We start from the raw sequence: 22,460 nt of genomic DNA, 5'->3' as shown, positions 1-22,460 counted from the left end.
GGGCAGTACTGCAGCAAGGAGGGTCTGCTGGTTTTTAAGAATAGTAGCCACATCACGATGGTAGGCAGCCAGGTCGGCCCTGAGGGAGTCATGATTGCATTCGTGCATGCAGTGGAATGTTTGGGGTGCGAGGTGTTGTGGCAACTCCCTTACTGCAGTGGTGAATTCCTTGACAGTTTCTTGTAGTCCTTGCAGTATGGATGTTAGGGCTTGCATAGCTGCTGCCTGATCTGCAGATGACATCATGCACGAGCGCACCCCCTCAAGGCTGGCTGCCATAGTTTGCATCCCCACCCGCACCTCCTTGGCCAGCTCCCGCTGTACTCCAACTACAGTTCTTTCAAAGCTGGTGCCAGTGTCATCAGAGTCCTCAGCTGTATAGGAGCTGGCAGGTCTTGCAATTGGGGTGGTGGGTGGTTCTTCTGTGATGGCTGCTTGTTCTGTGCTCCTCCTTGTGACTGAAGGTGGGGTCTGGAGGGTTTCTAGGACCTTTTGGATGGTCTCCTGGGGAATGTTTATGGGCTCGTCATCCATGTCATCAGGGAAATCTGGGACAGGCATATCGGCAGGTGATCCATCTTCCTCTGCAAAGAAACAGGGTACAATTAGTGTGTATGTGTTGTGACAATTTTGACGTGACGTGCCTACCTTTTGATGAATTCACTTTGTGATCTTGTTTGGTATTGGTATCTGCTGTCCTTCAGATGGGCATTGTTATAGGCCTATGGCCCACCTGTGTGTCACATGTATGATATTGAGTTATCAGACTTGTCTGCCTAATCGCCTCTAGGTGTTGCTTTATACCAAATAGAGAATAGCCACCTTTTTGTCCTACTCGACCCTCCGTGTATATCCATTCTCATGGTGAGACCTTTCACTGGCTGTGGGTGTTCTGATGGTCCTGGCAGCACAATTGACTCTCAGGACCTGCCCCAATCCCTGATCGTTCACATTGACTTAAATGTAATTGACATGTAGCATATCCTATGCATGGCAATGTTATGATGTGATATGGATGTTGATATTGTTAATGTGTCCTGCTGATGTTGGGTAATGTGTGTTACATTGGATTGCCCTGATAGTCGTATCAGTGTCCTATTTCCCCCTCTGATTGTGCAGGTGTATTTCAGTGACCAGTTCCATGTGTCCCCTCCTCAATGCTGTTGTCTGAGCAGTATGACTTTTGGGATGTTGCCTTGTTTGCCAGGCATGGGAAGGACCCTGACATATGCAGCATGGGTGTGTCCTTAGTGCTGTGTCACTCCTATTGTTGTTTACATTGGCTAATGTTTGTGACACCTATGGGCATTGACATTTGCGTGTACTGGGGCCTTTGTCTTGTTTCAGGAGATTGTTGCAGATGTCATCCTCACCCCCTAATTTAGGTATGTATGTTCCATGGGGAGGTTACTGCCATTGGCTACTTGAGCTGCACACAGATCAGAGGTGTCAACTGTTGTGGCAGTTACATTGCAGTTGTTGGTTTGGCTAGAGGATTGCTAATAGGGCCCTAGTTAATGTAGGAGATATGTTGGCTGACGAGTGCCAGGATGTAAGTTTGACGTAGTGGCCTTCCCTCCTATTGAGGCTTTCCCTTTGCTCCATTGTTGGCATGACAGCATGCCCCCAAAGGACTGTTGTTGGTGTAGTGTAATGTTGTGCCCCAGCTTCTGTCTGTGCAGGCCATGCCCCCCTGTCGTGCCCCTTTACCCATGCCACTCCATGTAGATGATGACTTACATGAAATGTGTAGTAGGTATTTCCCCCCTGCTTACAGTCAACATTATTGTATTATAATTCGCCATGCGACTTACCCTGCATGTGCGTTGTCTCGTGGTAGTCTGCGCTGTCCTGTCCTTGAATCCCTGTGACGATCTCTTCAGGGATGACGGCTGCGACCATCTCCTCCATGTGGTCCAGGGCCTCCTGGTGTGCTGGACTCCCACCTCCAGTCTGCAGTGCTGCCTTCCTGTTCCTGGCCATTTTTTCCTTTGTCCTACGTTTGCAGTCATGCCAGCGTGTCTTACACTCGGTGACTGTCCTGCATACTTCAGCCACACTGTTAATCCTGTCAACAATTTGTTGCCGTATGGCCTCTCTCCTACTGATTGGCAACTTAGAGGTGATAAACAGTTGGTGCTGGTGTTCCGTCACCTCTTTAACCAGGATTTCCTGCTCCTCTGCACTGAAGCGACACTTTCTTTTCTTTCTATATATGTCCTGGTTCTTGTATGGATCGTCCTGGCTGGTTCCTGGTCTGCTGTCATCTTCCTGGGGTCTGTAGTGGCATCTGGGATCCATTTTGGCTCTCCTCTGCTGAAATGGCAGTGTTCGCGGGTATTTTTGACGCTATTGCGTAAAAAAAAACGGCGCATATCCGGTTTGCGGGGTCGTAAATCGACCCACAGTCATTTCCGCCGCGTTAACGTCGTTTTCCGTTACGACTTGACACCGCGATGTGCGTCATAAATAATGACTCCCACCTGTTGATTGGGCCGCCGTGCGTCAAAGTATAAATTTGACGCCTGCACGGCGCTACGAAATGGCGTTAGCCGGCGGTAAATTTTTTCCAACACAGCCCTTAAGAAAGACCAATTGACACGATCAAAAGCTTTCGCTGCATCAAAAGTCAAAATCGCTAATGGAGCCTTCTCTTGTTCCGCCAGGTCTACTGCAGCGAATAACTCGTGAGTTACCTCATGGAGTTGCCCCCCCTTCATAAAACCCTTTTGATCCAAGTGAATCAGATTACCTATAGCTTTCCCCAGTCTCCTAGATAAAATCCCTGTATACAGTTTGTAATCTGCATTCAACAAGGAGATGGGTCTATAGGATGAACAAAACATTGAGCGTCGAATTTGCGTTGTTTTTTTCGACGCAAATTTGACGCAAAACTAACTCCATATTTATACTTTGGCGTTAGACGCGTCTAGCGCCAAAGTTCATGGAGTTAGCGTAATTTTTTTGCGCGAACACCTTCCTTGCGTTAATGATATGCAAGGTAGGCGTTCCCGTCTTAAAAAATGACTGCGATGCATATGCGTCGTATTTATACTCCCGGGCAAAAATGACGCCCGGGAGTGGGTGGGACTAAAAAACCCGCATTTGCGCCGGATTTTAGCGCCTGGGTCAGGGCAGGCGTTAAGGGACCTGTGGGCTCAGAATGAGCCCAGAGGTGCCCTCCCCTGCCCCCAGGGACACCCCCTGCCACCCTTGCCCACCCCAGGAGGACACCCAAGGATGGAGGGACCCACCCCAGGGACATTAAGGTAAGTCCAGGTAAGTATTATTATTTTTTTTTTTTGTGGCATAGAGGGGCCTGATTTGTGCCCCCCTACATGCCACTATGCCCAATGACCATGGCCAGAAGTCCCCTGGGCATGGCCATTGGGCAAGGGGGCATGACTCCTGTCTTTGCTAAGACAGGAGTCATTTCAATGGGGGATGGGCGTCGTAAAAAAATGGCACAAATCGGGTTGTGGCGATTTTTTTGCCTCAGCCTGACTTGCACCATTTCTGGACGCCCATACGCCATTTTCCCCCTACGCCGGCGCTGCCTGGTGTACGTCGTTTTTTTTAACGCACACCAGACAGCGCCGGCGGCTAACGCCAGCTAACGTCATTCAATAAATACGGCGCCCGCATGGCGCTTCAGAATGGCGTTAGCCGGCGTTAATTTTTTTGACGCAAAACTGCATTGGCGCAGTTTTGCGTCAAAAAGTATAAATATGGGCCTGAGTCCTTACCTGGCTTTAACAATAAACAAATTATCGCTTCTCTCCAGGATTTAGGTATCTGTGCCCCTTCTACCAGCATAGAGTTGAATAATTCTAATAAAAATGGAATAAGTTCTTCCCTCAAAACCTTATATAGTTCATTAGGTAGGTTATCTGGGCCAACTGCCTTTCCGGTAAATCTTTTGACGCAAAACTGCGGCGGTGCAGTTTTGCATCAAAAAGTATAAATATGGGCCTTGGTCCTTTGGAGTTGCAGGGCAGTCCTCTGAGTGGGCAGTGGTCACTGGGCCCGGTGGATGCGTCGCTGTTGCAGGTTCTTTGAATCTGGAGACAGGCCAGTAGGGCTGGGGTCAAAGCAGTTGTCGTCTCCTTCTTCTCTGCGGGGCTTTCAGGTCCGCAGTCCTTCTTCTTGTTAGGTCATCAGAAATCTGATTTCCTAGGTTCAGGGTCGCCTCTAAATACTAGATTTAGGGGTGTGTTTAGGGCAGGAGGGCAGTAGCCAATGGCTACTGTCCCTGAGTGTGGCTACACCCTCCTTGTGCCTCCTCCCTTTGGGGAGGGGGGCACATCTCTAATCCTATTGGGCTAAATCCTCCATGCCAAGATGAAGGATTTTCTAAGGAAGGGGTCACCTCAGCTAGGACACCTTAGGGGCTGTCCTGGCTGGAGGGTGACTCCTCCTTGTTTTTCTCATTAACTCCTCCGGACTTGCCGGACTTGCCGCCAAAAGTGGGGACTGTGTCCGGGGGGTGGGGTGGCATCTCCATTGGCTGGAGTCTCCTGGGGCATTGTAACACCAGGCTTAAGCCTTTGAGGCTCACCGCCAGGTGTTACAGTTCCTGCAGGGGGAGGTGTGAGGCACCTCCACCCAGGACAGGCTTTGTTCCTGGTCACAGAGTGCACAAAGGCACTCACCCCATGTGGCCAGAAACTAGTCTGAAAGTGGCAGGCTGGCAGAGACCGGTCAGCCTAGCACTAGCAGTTGGGCTGGCATGCAGGGGGCATTTCTAATAAGCACATACTTAGAAATGTACACTATTCCAATACGTAATTGCACGATGTGGACTACCGTTGTGGTTTAGTTGTTCAAATTGTGACAGCCTACTCACTAGTGTCCCTTAGATACCTACCACTGTGGATGAATAGGAGATGGAGACATACCCCTGTGTACAGACCCCTGGTGGACTTAGCTACACTGGAGGACAGGCACATTATACTCACCTATAGACTGGACAGGGCCACAATCACAGAGCTGTGTGCCCAGTTGGAGCCTGACCTGATATCAGCTATCTGTCACCCCACTGGGATCCCCCCTATTGTGCAAGTTCTGTCACTGCTCCATTTCCTAGCAACTGGTGATTTTCAAGTGACAGTGGGCTTGGCAGCAGGAATGTCACAGCCAATGTTCTCAATCATTCTGGCAAGAGTCTTGTCTGCCCTGGTAGAACACGTGCCGCTACATTGCTTTCCCCCAGGTGGAAGATTTGGGCACCGTGAAGGCCGGATCAGGTGGAAGATTTGGGCACAGTGAAGGCCGGATTCTATGCAATGGGACATATCCCCAATATTATTGGTGCAATTGACGGGACACATTTTGCATTTGCCCCCCCCGCCAGGTGTACAGGAATCGCAAAAGTTTCCACCCTATGAATGTGCAGATGGTGTGCCTGGCGGACCAGTACATCTCCCACGTCAATGCTAAATATCCTGGGTCGGTGCATGATGCCTTTGACCTGAGGAATATTAGCATCCCAAATGTGATGGCCCAACTACAGAGACACAGGGTGTGGCTTATAGGTGAGCCTTGGTCCCCACACGGTGTATGTTAGTATATGCCTCTGATGTTGCCTAATAGGATAGTGTGTGGCTAAATGTTGTCCCTCAATACTTGCAGGTGACTCTGGCTACCCAAACCTACCATGGTTGGTGACCCCTGTGAGGAATGCCAGGACAAGGACTGAGGAACGTTATAATGAGGCACATGGGCGAACCTCAAGGATTATTGAAAGGACCTTCGGCCTCCTGAAGGCCAGGTTCAGGTGCCTCCATCTGATAGGTGGATCCCTGTGCTACTCACTGAGAAGGTCTGCCAGATAGTAGTGGCATGCTGCATGTTGCACAACCTGGCCCTCAGACACCATGTACCTTTTCTGCAGGAGGAGGAGACTGGAGATGCCCCTGTGGCAGCAGTGGACCCTGAGGGCAGTGCAGATGAGGAAGGCAGAGGATGAGGATGTGGACAAACAGAACATCAGTTATCCGTCAGTACTTCCAATGACACACAGGTGAGACAGTGCAACTTCACATTTCTATGACTATTGGTGTATTCTGTGTGGCTGTGGCATGATGACATTTCCCTTTTTTACCTCTACTTACTGTCACCTATGGATTATCATTTTACAGATGTTGGTGATATGACAACAATGTCCTGATGTGATCACTACAGCCAGCTACAGGTCATTCTCTCTATGCTCTCAATATGTACAGTTCATTTGCAATGGATGTAGCTGTTTCCATCAACACAAATTTTTAATACACGAAATTCTAGTAGTTGAGTTTTTTCCAAGGGTGTTTATTGTAGTGCTAATAAATTGAGGGTAAAGTGTAATGGAATGGGGTGATGATGGAGGAAAGTCTAGGGTATTGTTCCAGTCTGTTTGTAGCACAGATGCAGTATCCAAGGGGCCATAGGAAGGGAAGCAATGGCAATTCAAGGTGGACAAGGTGACTCAGTGGCACACAAAGGGGACAATCAGGAGTATCTCATTTCCTGGCGGTGGTCTTGACAAGTGTCTCTGGCTTCTGTCTGGGTCGCAGGGAACGTTTACGGGGTGGTTCACCTTCTGCGGGGTAGGGGTGCTGGTGGCCTGTGGGTCCTGTGGTGGGGCTTCCTGGCCACTAGTGGCAGCAGAAGTGGGGGGCTGGTCAATGGACTGGCTAGTGGTAAGGGCCCACTGGTGTGCTTTTACCTCCCTCATGATGTTGCCCATGTCTGCCAGCACCCTTGCTATGGAGATCAGAGTGTTGTTAACGGCCTGCAAGTCCTCCCTGATCCCCTGATACTGTCCCTCCTGCAGCCGCCTGTTCTCCTGCACGTTGTCTAGGATCTGGCCCATTGTATCCTGGAAATGTTGATATGCTTCCAGGATCTCGGAGAGTGCCTCCTGGAGAGTTGGTTCCCTGGTTCTGTCATCCCCCTGGCGCACAGTAGTCCTCCCAGTTTCTCTGTTGGCCTGTGCCTCTGTCCCCTCAACAGTATGTCCACTGCTACTGACACCAGGTCCCCGATTGTCTTGGGGGCGAGATGTGGCCTGGGGTCCCTGTACAGGTGGGCACACTGCTGATTGACGAGTCCTGGGGACGGAGGTGAGGGTACGCTGGGTGGGTGCTGTGGTGTTGGATCCAGATGGGGGAGGCTCTGTGGTGGTCTGTGATTGTGCTTGGGTGACCGGTAGTCCAGTGGTCCCTGATGGGCCAGGTAGGTCCTCCGGATCCATAAGTCCAGAGTTACTGTCATCACTGGGGGCCTCTTCTGTTTGGGGACTGGATAGTGGTGGCACCTCCTCTCCACTGACATTGGCTAGGGTACCTGTGGGGATGTAAGTGATGTATTATGCTTTAAAAGTATGACATTTGTACATCACTAACTTCCCCTGTATGGTTGGTGTTGCCCTTCCATCTTTTGCTTGTTTATGGTGATGTATTGTGGGACTGTTAGTTTATGCTGTGCATGCTTTAGTGATGGGTGTCCATGCAGGACTGGGAAGGGTGCCAATGCATTGGTATGGCATGCAAGGCTTGGCATTGTGGTTAGTCATATGTGTAGGTGCAGTGTGTGGGTTGGAGTGGAGTGATGGGAGTGAGGGTGTTGGTGTAAAATGGCATGCAGGTTTGGCGGGGGAGGTGATGATTAGTAAATGGTGACTTACCAGTGTCCAGTCCTCCAGCTTCTCCAGCGAGTCCCTCACGATTCAGTATTGCCAGTACTTGCTCCTCCCATGCTGTGAGAGCCCCCGCCAGTCCTCTGTATGGCGAGCTAGTGCCTTGCTGCTATGGAACGTACCTTCCCCAATAGGTCGTTCCACCTCTTCCTGATGTCGTCCCTTGTTCTTGGGTGCTGTCCCACAGCGTTCACCCTGTCTACTATTCTCCGCCATAGCTCCATCTTCCTTGCAATGGATATCTGCTGTACCTGTGCTCCAAACAGCTGTGGCTCTACCCTGACAATTTCCTCCACCATGACCCTTTACTCCTCCTCAGTGAAACAGGGGTGCCTTTGTGGTGCCATGGGTGGTGTGTGATGTATGTTGGTGAGGGTGTGTTGGGTAATGTGGTGGGGTGTGTGATGTAGAGTGCGTGAGGGGTGTATGGGTGTAAGTGGTTTGTGTGTCTAGTTGAATCTGTACTCTTCTTCTCAGTCACCTGGTGGCAATTGGGGTTTGCAAAGGGTTGTGGGTAATGTGGGTGTGTGTTGGATGTGTGTGTGTGGTGTTTGTATGGGTGTCAGGTGTGTATTTGGTATTGGCCAATATTGTGTTGTTTTTTATGTGGGTGTCCATTCTGTGCGCGGCGGTATGTACCGGCAGTGGTTTACCGCTGTTGAATGCCCGCCGTGGTGATTCGTGGGTCATAACGTGGTGGGCCGTGTTTTGTTGGCGTAACGGTATGGGTTTTGGGACCACCTGTTTATCACTGACCTTTGGTCTGGCGGATTTGTGTATGTGGCTGTATTCTGTCAGATTGGTGTGTGTGTCATAATATGGTGAACGGATATCCACCACCGCGGCGGTATGTTGGCGGCCGTCAGTGTGGCTGTAAGCGGGATTTACCGTCAATGTCATAATGAGGACCTATGTCACAATAAAATTCTAGTGAGTCACCCAAATAAGTACCATACAATTTTCACAACCCAACTTTTGGTGGCAATTCATATCAAAGGATGCACAGGAGTATGCTCAAACTTGTTCCATATGTGCCCAAGGAAAGTCTTCTCTTACCTCATATCAATGGCTTATGTGTTACATACCAATACCCCGGTGCAATGTACAGTTTCTATAGGTTTCACTGTGTAGCTTCCCAAATTCAAATGCAACTCTATCACTGTAAATAATGTAGTAGGCCATTTGACAACCATAGCACATCTAGGGGCATATTTATACTCCGTTTGCGCCGAATTTGCGTCGTTTTTTTCGACGCAAATTCGACGCACAACTAACTCCATATTTACACTTTGGCGTTAGATGCGTCTAGCGCCAAAGTTCATGGAGTTAGCGTCATTTTTTGGCGTGAACACCTTCCTTGCGTTAATGAGATGCAAGGTAGGCGTTCCCGTCTTAAAAAATGACTCCCAGGCATGTGCGTGGTATTTATACTCCCGGGCAAAAATCACGCCCGGGAGTGGGCGGGGCAAAAAACCCCGCATTTGCGCCTCTTTTTAACGCCTGGGTCAGGGCAGGCGTTAAGGGACCTGTGGGCTCAGAATGAGCCCAGAGGTGCCCTCCCCTGCCCCCAGGGACACCCCCTGCCACCCTTGCCCACCCCAGGAGGACACCCAAGGATGGAGGGACCCATCCCAGGGAAGAAAAGGTAAGTTGTGGTAAGTATTTAAAAAAAAAAAAAATTGTGGCATAGGGGGGCCTGATTTGTGCCCCCCTACATGCCACTATGCCCAATGACCATGCCCAGGGGACATAAGTCCCCTGGGCATGGACATTGGGCAAGGGGGCATGACTCCTGTCTTTGCTAAGACAGGAGTCATGTTAATGGCGTCTGGGCGCCAAAAAAAAATGGCGCAAATCGGGTTAAGACGATTTTTTTGCCTCAGCCTGACTTGCCCCATTTTTGGACGCCCAAACGCCATTTTTCCCTACGCCGGCGCTGCCTGGTGTACGTGTTTTTTTTTCACGCACACCAGGCAGCGCCGGTCGGCTAACGGCGGCTAACGCCATTCAATAAATACGGCGCCCGCATGGCGCTTCAGAATGGCGTTAGCCGGCGCTAATTTTTTTGGCGCAAAACTGCGTTAGCGCAGTTTTGCGTCAAAAAGTATAAATATGGCCCCTAATTCCTTTACCAGCCTTACCTACATCCTTAGATCTAGTAGATTACACGGGCTACCAACTGTTTTGATTACTGATAGAGGACCACAATTTGCATTCACGTTTTGGACTTCTTTGTATCCAGCCTTGGGAATAAAGGTACAAATGTCACCTACCTATCAACCATGAGCATATGGGCAGGGTGAATTAATCAATTTGTATAGCATCTGAGGTGTTATCTATTGTCTGGAAGGATGCCTGGGCAACCATTTTATGGGAAGAAGAATTAATGTACAACAACACGTATCATTCCGCCTTAGATGTGTTATCACACAATTGTTATATGTGCTATTTCCAGAAAAATACACCATTAGACATTTCTCTCCCTTAAATACATGAATATCATGAAAACCTTCAGGAACTTAAGGACAGTCAATATCAGTTAGCACACAGTGAGGAACATCACAAGGAAAGGTTAGACTGTTGTCAAAGTCAAGAACCAGAGAATCAAGCAGGAGTATGTGTGTGGCTTTCCAATAAGCATTTCAGATTAAAGAAAACATATATTATTGCTACAATGTATGAGTCACTCTAAGGTAATAAACCCAGTAGTCATGAATCTGAATTTACCTGGGAATGTGCTAATTCACCCTTCTTTTAATTTTTCTTTACATACGCCTGTTATAATGGAGTCACAACTATGTCATATCCCAGCAGCATAGATTGTAGAAGGGCAACTGCAATACCTATTTAAAATAATTTTGGATTGAAAATGTATTTAGGGAGTTCTTCATTATTTAATAGATTAGAAAGGGTCAGGCTAAAGAAACGGCCATGGAAATCGATCTATCATTAATGACATGGCCCTGCTTAATGCAAACGTTTCATTTATAGAATCCCACCAAGTACAGGCCAATATTTCATACGTTGAGGGGTGTTTTTTGTGAGGGGAGGTGGGGTTTGGGGAACTTTCAGGAACTGCAGTCTCAGTGCAACAGCAGCACGGCTCAACAGCAGCACAGTAGCGTAGAATACTTGGCCCCTAGTCTCTGTGCATGCAGCATGACAATTTGATAAAGACTAACCAATATGATAGAAGGAGATAACTCCATAGAGATTCTGGTGTCTCTCAGGGAAAGGAGCAAGCAAAGGCCATCGATAGATGGGTATAATCAGGGAAGGTCAAGACGTTTGTTAACGCTAACATGTTATTCAGAGTAAAAAAAAAAAAAAACGCAGAAAGATTGAGTTGTGCTCTTCTATGGATTCAAAGAACACCAGTCAGCATATCGTTTTCATAAACACCAGTTGTTTACCCTACTTACAACCTTGACATGCTATATCTCCTTGCATTAATGTTTTGATGGACATTCTGGATGACAGTGTATCCAAGCAAAACTAGTGATGGTGGACATAGGGGGATGCAAAAAGTCCTCACCTAGGGCCAAATGTAGCAAAGTATTTGCACGTCGCAAACGGCGAAAATCGCCGTTTGCGAGGTGCAAATGCCTCTTTGCTATGCAGAAATGCATATTGCGAGTCGGTACCGACTCGCAATATGCATTTCCGACTCGCAAATAGGAAGGGGTGTTCCCTTCCTATTTGCGAGTCTGAGTGGTATGCAATACCATTTGCGACCGCGTACGCGGTCGCAAATGGCATCGCAGTTACCATCCACTTCAAGTGGATGGTAACCCACTCGCAAATTGGAAGGGGTCCCCATGGGACCCCTTCCAGTTTGTGACTGGACCCACAAATATTTTTTCAGGGCAGGGAGTGGTCCAAGGGACCACTCCCTGCCCTGAAAAAGTACCGAAACTAAAGGTTTCGTTTTTTTTTTAAGTGCAGCTCGTTTTCCTGTAAGGAAAACGGGCTACACGTAAAAAAAAAAAAACTGCTTTATTTAAAAGCAGTCACGAACATGGAGGTCTGCTGACGACAGCAGGCCTCCATGTTTGCGAGTGCCTATACTCGCTATGGGGCCGCAATTTGCGACCCACCTCATGAATATTCATGAGGTGGGTCATTGCGACCCCATAGCGAGTTGCAGTCGGTGTCTGAGACACCGTACTGCATACCAATTTGCGAGGTGCAAAGTGCGAGTCGCATGGACTCGCACTTTGCACCTCGCAAATTTAAAATTTGCTACATCTGGCCCTTAATTGCTCTCTGGAGGTCAAAACACCCAACACATTAAGGCCCATATACCATAGTGCCAGCCGGGTGCCATAAAAATGGAATGGCGCACAGTGGCGCGTAGGACAGACTAGCATCTAAAGAAAAGACCCTAGCCATGTGTGTGGGGGGTGGTTGGGGGGAGAGTGAAAAATGCGTTAGTGGGTCAGAGATGACGCTAGGGTGGTTAGCAGCAATAAATATGCTGCTAACCAACCTAGCGTCATTTTCTGATGCACTACCTCCTAAAAATTACTCCTGTCTTAGTAAAGACAGGAGTCATGCCCACTACCCCCAGGGCCAGTCCAGGGGACCAGTGTCCCCTGGGGTAGGCCATAACACCACTGCCAGGCAGAGGGCCCCATGTAAGGGTCCCCCAATGGCACAGGAAAAAACATACTTACCCAGGATGGGGTCCCCCATCCTATGGCGCCCCTCTGGTGTGGGTGGGGGTGTTCCTGGGGTTTGGGGTGGGCATCTGTGGGCCCACTCCACAGTGTTTGGCCATGGAAATGGGTCCACTGGTACCCTAATGCCTGGTTTGGCCGAGGTGTTAAATAATGACGTTAAGCAGGCTTAGTGTCATTATTTGGGTCCATATCTCACCCGTGCGTTATAACATATGGGGATAAATATGGTGCTAAGGGCTTAGCGCCATCTTTTGGACGGGAACGCCTAACTTGCATCTCATTGATGCAAGGTGGGTTCGCATATCCAGAATATTACGCAAACTCCAATATTTTGTTGCTAGACCACTCTAGAGTCAAAATATAAACATGGAGTTGTTTGTTCTGTTTTAGCGTCAAAATAACCGACGCTAAAACAGCGCAAATGAAGTGTAAATATGCCCCTAAATACCTCTCAGTAGGCTTGGGAAGAAGATGTGAGGCCCACACAGAAAAAGAGTGGCAGGAGGTCCAAATGGTACCTAAGAATGCTATTGCAATTCTGATCCGAACTATGCAATTTAAATTTATACTAGACAGAAACTGGTGGAGTTTCGGGTGGGTTCTCCCTCCAGAATCCAGAATGTATGTGATAGAGACATAAACAGGGAAGGTTTTTTGCACACTATGCGGCTGTGCAGCAAAATCAGACGCTTCTGGGCAGGGGTAATCCGCACCCTGGGGGACAAGAAGGGGATGCAATTAAAGGAATCCACAAGGTTCATTCAACCAGATATTCTTTCTGAGCTCAAGAGCAATAGATAAAATAGGGCTGGTAATTGCCAAAAGAGATAATGACGGATGCTTGCCCAACAGAGGACCACCAGATGTGGAGGGATAGACAAGGGTAACTGATCACTGCATGACTCATGTGATCCTAATATAAAAGCCAGGGAATGCCCCAGAAATACAATATATGGTGAAACAGTTCCCAATATAGAGTGCTGAAGATTCAACCGAGTAAACAAAGCATGTGAGAAGGCGTCGGATGACTTTTGTGTGAGTTTCCCATGATACTGTAACCAGATTAGACTACTGATGACATGCTGTTAAATGGCTGCATAATCTTTCCTGTAGTGACCACTCGTTAATGGAAACCTGCAAACACAATATTATCAAAATGCCAAAAACGTATTTAAAAAGGAAGTGGCAAAACAGAGCCTTTTTAAATCCAATTTCCCCATGGATTAGCTAAAACACCACATTTTGTTACAGGTACCTCAATTAATGTGGGTATGCAAATAGCTGGACATTCTGTCATTTATCAAGCATCATTCTTCATTTCCAGCTCCTTCCATTTTGACACCCCGATTCTTCAAACTAGGCTTTAAGTCTTATATTGTGACCGCGAAAGTATTTGAGATAAAAGTAACACATTTGAGTCTGAAAGGATACTCTCAGGTTCAACACATTTCAGGGCTCAGGCACTAGAGATCCTGTTCAGATTACAGAGACTTTAATGGTTCTGACAGGAAGCGGTCAAAAGTTACACAAATTCTGGCAGCAGTGCATATGATGAAATTCCTTCACATGACTCATGAAGTAACACTCAGTAAATGGCATCAGCAATTAAAGCCTAGCATGAATTACTATTAACACGGCATATTTAAATACAAAAAGTGGACAGAATCATTTAGCCCCAAATATCATCTTCTCAGTCCTTTAAAAACACAAATATTTTGTTTACAGACTAATTTTGTCAAACTAAACTGGAATACCTCAAGGACAATAAGGGCCATATTTATACTCCGTTTGCGCCGAAATTGCGTCGTTTTTTTTGACGCAATTTCGACGCAAAACTAACGCCAACTAACGCCATATTTATACTATGGCGTTAGAGGCGAATAGCGCCAAAGTTCCCGGAATGTGCGTCATTTTTTAGCGTGAACCCCTTCCTTGCGTTAATGATATGCAAGGGAGGCGTTCCCGTCTAAAAAATGACTCCCAGGCCTTTACGTGGTATTTATACTCCCGGGCAAAAGAGACGCCCGGGAGTTGGCGTGGCTAAAAACGGCGCATTTGCGCCACTTTTTAACGCCTGCTCAGGGCAGGCGTTAAGGGGCCTGTGGGCTCAAAATGAGCCCACAGGTGCCCTCCCATGCCCCCAGGGACCCCCCCTGCCACCCTTGCCCACCCCAGGAGGACCCCCAAGGATGGAGGGACCCACCCCAGGGACATTCAGGTAAGTTCAGGTAAGTATAATTTTTTATTTTTTATATTTTTTTTTGGTGGCATAGGGGGGCCTTATTTGTGCCCCCCTACATGCCACTATGCCCAATGACCATGCCCAGGGGACAGAAGTCCCCTGGGCATGGCCATTGGGCAAGGGGGCATGACTCCTATCCTTACAATGATAGGAGTCATGTTGATGGGGGATGGGCGTCGAAAATAAATGGCGCAAGTCGGGTTAAGACGATTTTTTCGACGTAACCTGACTTGCCCCATTTTAAGACGCCCATGCGCCATTTTCCCCCTACGCCGGCGCTGTCTGGTCTACGTGGTTTTTTCCCACGCAAACCAGGCAGCGCCGGTCTGATTGCGCCGTCTAACGCCATTCCATAAATACGGCGCCCGCATGGCGCTTCAGAATGGCGTTAGACGGCGCAAAACTTTTTGACGCTAAACTGCGTTAGCGCAGTTTAGCGTCAAAAAGTATAAATATGGGCCTAAATGTGTCAGCCAAAGACCTTTTTTCCTTCGCTGTAAATCCACGTGTTTGTCCCCAAATACCAGGTTGTCGCTTTTACAAAGCACCCTCACGAATTAATGCTCATTTGAACATAATCATCCTCCCATATTCATATAACACAAACAGATCACAGGGATGTTCGTAATATATTTGCAGTAGCCATCAATTTCAGGGATTCCCATTTCCCATTCCCATTTCCCATTTCCCATTTCAGGGATTCCCATTTCAGCCTAAATTGTCAATCAGAAGGCATGGCTAACCATCAAATGCCAGGGATAGCTACCACTGTAATGTGAATTGTCAAAATAAGGCCCAGAATGCTGAAAATATGCCAAGGATGGCCACTATATGCTCACTATAAAAAGCCAACGAGGACCACCTTACGTCACTACCACCATACCTAGAATGCCGACAACTCACCAGTTTAAACCAGGGCCAATATAATGCTTGGAATGCTTGGTATCTCAACCACCACGGTCACTTAAAATCTCAGTTTGCCTTCCTCTTCACTTCTCACACTTGATTACCCCCAATTTTCCTCCTTACTCTCGTCCACCACCCTACTTCCGTTACCTCTTTCTGCTTTCTTTTTCGCATCCAAAACTGGTTCTGCCACTTTCCATGCGTCCCATACCTCTAGTTTTGTTCCTTATTTACCTTTAGTTTTCTTTCCGCCTGTCTCCTGCTCCTTCATGTCCTTCCTTTCACATCATCTCTCCTAACTGACTCTATCTCAACACTCGTTTTCACTTCCTTATCCACCGTTGTCAGCCATAATTCCTTTGCAGTTGCATTTTACTTCCTTTGGTTATTTTCTACCTCCTCTCTGTTGTCAACTTCTGTTTTGGTCTTTTTAATTTCCTCTTTCAATCTTGTTTTTATTGCCCCATTCCTTTGCTTTCTTCTTTGCTATCCCCTTTTGCTCATTCTTGATTTGATCTTTTCTATTCACTTTTTTAAATCCTCTTCTTTCCTTACTATAAATTTTGCTTATTTCTTTATATCCCTACTTTCATATCATCTTATTATTTTTATTTTGGTCTTGCACAAACGTGCCTAATCATAATCTTTCCACTTTTACTTCCCCTATTCTATTTCTCTTTCTCTCATTTCACATTCCTGTCCACCTTGTGTTTTCCAAACTCCCTTCCATCTTGCTCTCCTTATCCCCTAAATTTATATTTCCTCGCCTCTTTCCTTTGCTTCTTTCTTCCTGCATATTTCTTTTAATCTTCTGCTTTACTTTTTTCTGTCCTTCTTCCTATTGCCTACATCTATGCTAACCTTTGTGATCCCATATTTACATGTTTGTTTCCTTTCCAGCACATGCCTTCTCTAAATCTTTCTAACTCTAGTGTATTTTCACTCTCCAGTTCTTTCTCCACTCTCCCTCACTTTTATCATTCCATTTCTTTCATTCCTCACCTTTCATTTCTAATCTTTCTAATGTTCTTTCCTTAGTCTCTTTCCTTTTATCTTTCCATTCTTTCCTGCTTTTATTTCCGTCTACCTTTTTTTGTGTTATTTCATAGTCCTATCCTTTATTCTCCCTCTTCATAATCTCTTTCACTCCTAGGCCTTGAAAGTTCTGAGTTAAGGCATGCCTAGGTTTTAAGGTCTGGAACTATCCCAGTAGGTATTTCCTGTGTCCCATGTTTTTCTGGGAAGCCAATGAGTTTAAGAGAATGTCTGTTTTCTCTTTTTGATCTTGCTTTTCGCGCAGTAAAATTCAATCAAGACCAGGTAGATATCATAACCACGTTTGCATTAATAATACACTGCATTAACTTAACTCAGGGGGGTTTTATGCTGTAATTTAATCCTTGGAGATGCAACTCACGGTGGACCCATAAAACACTGAAAAATCCTAAATTATAAATGTAATATTTTCAATATTGTCATTGTTAGAAATGGGTCTTCTGGTTGTCTGGGTATGCACCTAAACCAGGCAGAACCCTGCCACTCTATTTAGGGTGAGGGAGTTATACACCCCAGATAACGCCTGCTCGCTCACTCACTTGGTAGCTTGGCACGAGCAGTCAAGCCTGTCCCAGAGGCAATGTGTAAAGCGATTGCACAACACACGTGACACAATAAATACACCACAAAGGAAACACAACCACAAGTTATATAAAAATAAACTGTAGTGCATAAAACACCACTAGACCAAGCACGACATTTATCAGTAATACCCGCTACATAAGAAGTTATCAGAACATCAGAGGTCCCTAGTACTCTGCAAAAATAAACAGTTGTCAGGTAAACATATAGGTTACTGGTATTCCGTAACACAAGCAGTAGTCAGGTCGCCATTACCACCAAAGATGCACACGTTCTCATAAACACAATAGAGTGCATGCCACGTCATCATCATGAATGCACTGAAACATTCCCATCAAGTCATTGCGAACATGGTGTAAGGAATGCCAAGACATCATCATAATGCACCTTCTACACGGAGATGGCAGCGCTTCTGCGCTTCCTATACAAGGTGTGCGGTAACTACAGATCCACCTTGCTGGGCACAGGAGCTTCTGTACTCCTGTTAGAGGGTATGCTGTAATCAGAGACACTCTTGTCCCAATCTCGGCGCTCCTGCGCTCCAATTACGTAATTATAATGTGGTGCGGATGCAGCAGGGACGGGGCCTCTGTTGAAGGCTCCCTTCCCGTCCTGCTGGCCAAGTCACACAGGCCCCTGAAAGTACGCCCCAACAGGACAGCACACCAGCTAAAGGGTGGATAGGGGACCCTCCCTGGGCTCCCCGTGCGGGATCTCCGGGTGCCGCCCCCTTACAGGAGATGCGTAATCCACAAGACCCTCCTGGCTCTGGCGTCAGTCCTACACGGCCAGGACCTCTGCTGAGGATCCTCTCCCGGCCGTGTAGTGAAATACCATGGTCCCGTTGGGGTCAGGATGCACACACTGTACTGTACCTCGGCACTACAGCTCCCCACGATTTCTCTGGGTGCTCCCCTAATTGGCCTCGCCCAGCAGCTTCTCTTGAGGGGGGAAACCTTGCAGGGACTTCCTTTGAGGTGTCCTGCTGATGGGCCGGAGGAAAGATATCTCAGGAATGTGGCAAACCAGCACTGTAGGGCCTAACCTCTCCTGCTGCCATGCACCCAAGCTCCAGCGGCAGCACACGGGGTAAGTGTGGTAGCAGTCACCTCCTCCCAGTTGAGGTAACTGGCAGTGGGGCCAGCATAGTTCGCCTTTTTCAGTACTGCCGCCTCTCCATTCTCCAGGTGGCGAAACAGGGCAAGATGCAGAGGAGCGCTCTACCCACCCTCAGTTTAATCAGCATGGTGGGCACTCAATATTTAGCACCAGACAATCATAATGAAGCGCTCCCCATGCGCTGGGCTCCACAAAACAAGAAACAGGGATACCACTGTACAAGGGACTTACAGGTAAGTTAAATGTGCCACTCAGATGTAAGCCAGTCATACCAAGTTTAGAAGGGAGAGCACATGCACTTTAGCACTGATCAGCAGTGGTAAAGTGCACAGAGTCCTAATGGCAACACAAAGGGTCAGAAAAAAAATAGGAGGAAGGCAAAAAGCTTGGGGATGACCCTGTAGAAAGGGCCACGTCCAACAGTCATTCTTAAATGGTACTGGATAAAATGCTTGGGCTTATTATAATGAGCTTAATTAATCTTCAATATAAATTGTACTTACTCAAGATCAAGTAAAGATGAGTTATTTGGCTGGTTACCTTACTGAATCTATCTTGGACTGACCAACTCCTCTACTAACTACTTTGGATGCCTTACTGTAGGTTTACGAAACCTTTCTATTTGCATTGAAGATGATGATTGAATGTCCTGATTTGGAGCATTTTCCTTAAGGTGAGATTGTGAAATGTTCTGCAAGGTGGAGTGGACGTTTTGACTTATGTGACTCAGGCCCATATTTATACTTTTTGACGCTAAACTGCGCTAACGCAGTTTAGCGTCAAAAAGTTTTGCGCCGTCTAACGCCATTCTGAAGCGCCATGCGGGCGCCGTATTTATGGAATGGCGTTAGACGGCGCAATCAGACCGGCGCTGCCTGGTTTGCGTGGGAAAAAACCACGTAGACCAGACAGCGCCGGCGTAGGGGGAAAATGGCGTATGGGCGTCTTAAAATGGGGCAAGTCAGGTTACGTCGAAAAAATCGTCGTAACCCGACTTGCGCCATTTTTTTTCGACGCCCATCCCCCATCAACATGACTCCTATCATTGTAAAGATAGGAGTCATGCCCCCTTGCCCAATGGCCATGCCCGGGGACTTCTGTCCCCTGGGCATGGTCATTGGGCATAGTGGCATGTAGGGGGGCACAAATCAGGCCCCCCTATGCCACAAAAAAAAAAAAAAAAAATACTTACCTGAACTTACCTTAATGTCCATGGGATGGGTCCCTCCGTCCTTGGGTGTCCTCCTGGGGTGGGCAAGGGTGGCAGGGGGGGTCCCTGGGGGCAGGGGAGGGCACTCTGGGCTCATTTTGAGCCCACTTGTCCCTTAACGCCATGCCTGACCCAGGCGTTAAAAAGCGGCGCAAATGCGCCGTTTTTAGCCACGCCCACTCCCGGGCGTCTCTTTTGCCCGGGAGTATAAATACCACGTAAAGGCCTGGGAGTCATTTTTTAGACGGGAACGCCTCCCTTGCATATCATTAACGCAAGGAAGGGGTTCACGCTAAAAAATGACGCACATTCCGGGAACTTTGGCGCTATTCGCCTCTAACGCCATAGTATAAATATGGCGTTAGTTGGCGTTAGTTTAGCGTCGAATTTGCGTCGAAAAAAACGACGCAAATTCGGCGCAAACGGAGTATAAATACGGCCCTCAATTTCAAATTAGTAGCTCAAACTACTTAGGTTGAAAGACCTTCTAGGATATCTTTTCAATGAGGCTTAAAAGAAGAGGTTAAGACTGAGTCGATTAGCTCTAATTTATTTTCTGAACTTATTTATTTAGCTCTTTTAATTGAACACTATGTGGGAAAGACAAAAAAAGATGATGATGTGAGTAAGGTATTCTAATTCTTCTAGTGTTTCTCTATTTCGTTAACTGGATGTTCCAGTAAACAATACTGCCTGAAGAACAACCTATACAGTGAGCAGCCCTTTAACTGAGAATGAAAAGAAACATTACCAGAATGCTGGTTTGTGTTTTTGTGGCAGTGATGTGGGACATATGATTCGGATTTGTCCAAAACTACCTCAAGGAAATATATTAAGAACCTACTCCTCACCTGAGAAAGAGAATAAGACACGATCATATATAGGATCCTCTATGAACAACGCTAATAACCTCCATTTTGTGACCCTGTGTGCATCTCCCCTGTGTCCTGATACAGCCCAGTGTTCAAGTATTGCAAAAAGACCTAGGTAAGGAGCCCTGAGATGTTTCTGGATAAATAGTATTATTTGTTCAAAAGTGTTTGTTTCAGCTACCTGTGTCTGTTTTACTGTGGACTCTGTGTTTCAGGCAGCCTGGCCTCTTTTAAAGTGGTGTTTTTTTTTTAATTAGTTTTTGCCGTGACTGTGTGAATTGCCTTGCTAGTTTGTGGCACCCCCTCCCTTTTTTCACTTCTAAGTAAAAAGGCTACAAACATCTTGCAGAGTGTGTTTTTAGGAGACTGTTTTAATCTGTTTCTGTGATTTAAATTGTGCTTAAAAACTGTCTACCCCCTGTATTTTTGCCTTTAAAAAAGCCCGATTTTAGAGTGCGCGCCCAGCACTATTGCAGTGTTTGTTTCTTAAATAATGTCTCCCTTACCTGGAAAGTAGACTCTGCTAGCTTGGAAGTGTGGATTCAGCCAGCCTGTCTCCAAGGAGATTCTGAATAGAGCAGCAGTTGCCTTTCCCCCGACCACAGGGACTAGACTTCAGTTAACTTGCTCCTTATATAAGTTTCTATTGGTTGTTGCATATGTTGTTGTGATAGGTTGTTGGGAGATGGTCTTTCATTGGGTGCTGGCTTCAGGGCTGCAGTTATGATTGGTGGATAGGGCTGGGAATCTGATTGGCTTTTGGTTCTAGGGCTGATATTCTTATTGGCTGTTGGTTCTAGGGCTGTGATTGGTGGATAGGTCTGGATCCTGATTGGTTGCTGGTTTTAGGGCTGGGGCTATGATTGGTGTTTAGGGCTTGGTCTCCCATTAGTTTGAATCAGGGCTTGAAATTGGATTGGCTAGGGTTAGGACCATCTTCTTATTGGCCAGTAGGGCTATAAAAGGCTAGGATTCAGGGCGTCTCAGCCCGGGCATCGAGGCAAAGGGTGGAGAGGACAAGGGCGGCTGCCTGTTTGGGCGGAGAGGACAAGGGCAGCTGCCTGTTTGGGTGGAGAGGACAAGGGCAGCTGCCTGTTTGGGCCTGTTCGGGACAGCTAGGGACTAGGGCCAGAAATGCTGCCCAATACTCAATTGACCAGGAATGGTTTCAGCCCCTACACATCCCACAACATGCACACACATATTCTACAAAGACATCCAACTCATGCATCACAAACTGACCACAGACAGATTGCATTGTCCCATCACCCAACACAATACCCTATATACAACACATATACACATGTCCACCACAACTACAACAGTCAAACAGCTGCATTCTCACAGCCAACACTACTCTGTCCACTCCCACTAACACAACCTGCCATCACCCACACAATACAAAACTACAGCATACATTTCTCTCAGTCTCAGCCTTCCAGATACACACACTCTGCTCATACTAACCAACAACACTATCCGCTGTGTGCTCCACACAGACCACCTGTCATCATAACAATGCCCAAACCCTGCCTTCAAACACATCATCTACAAACACTCTTCCCCTCTCCTCACCAATTACACACAACCATACAATCCCCACATATTACCTCTTCCTCTCATCACAACTAATACTAACTCCCCTGACACACACACCCATCACCTCTTACACACCTCGTACATTCATCTCCAAAACACATCAACACCCCATCTAACACTCAAATTCCACTTACCAGCACTAACTCACATACAAATCCCTCACCAAAAACAACTACACCAATATTCCCTCTCACTATTCCACAAAAACAATACCGACCACAAACATCAGCACATCAAAGCAACACAAACTTACATTACACTTATCGTCATACCCACTCCCACCTTCAGGACTACACAAAGAATACAAATTCCATCCTATCTCCACCCCTACTTTCTCACTCTTCACAAACACCTACCACAAGCACCCCAACCCAGCAACTTTCATTCACACGCCTCTCCTCCATTGCACAATTTAGAGCCTTACATCATGATCCACATGCTCCTCCACCACCCCTAACCCATACTCCATCCACACTAAACAAACGCGAACAAAATAAAAAACATACAACTCATA

The sequence above is a fragment of the Pleurodeles waltl genome, chromosome 3_1, assembly GCF_031143425.1.
Source record: "Pleurodeles waltl isolate 20211129_DDA chromosome 3_1, aPleWal1.hap1.20221129, whole genome shotgun sequence".
Lineage (NCBI taxonomy): Eukaryota > Metazoa > Chordata > Amphibia > Caudata > Salamandridae > Pleurodeles > Pleurodeles waltl.
This window is presented reverse-complemented; position numbering follows the sequence as displayed.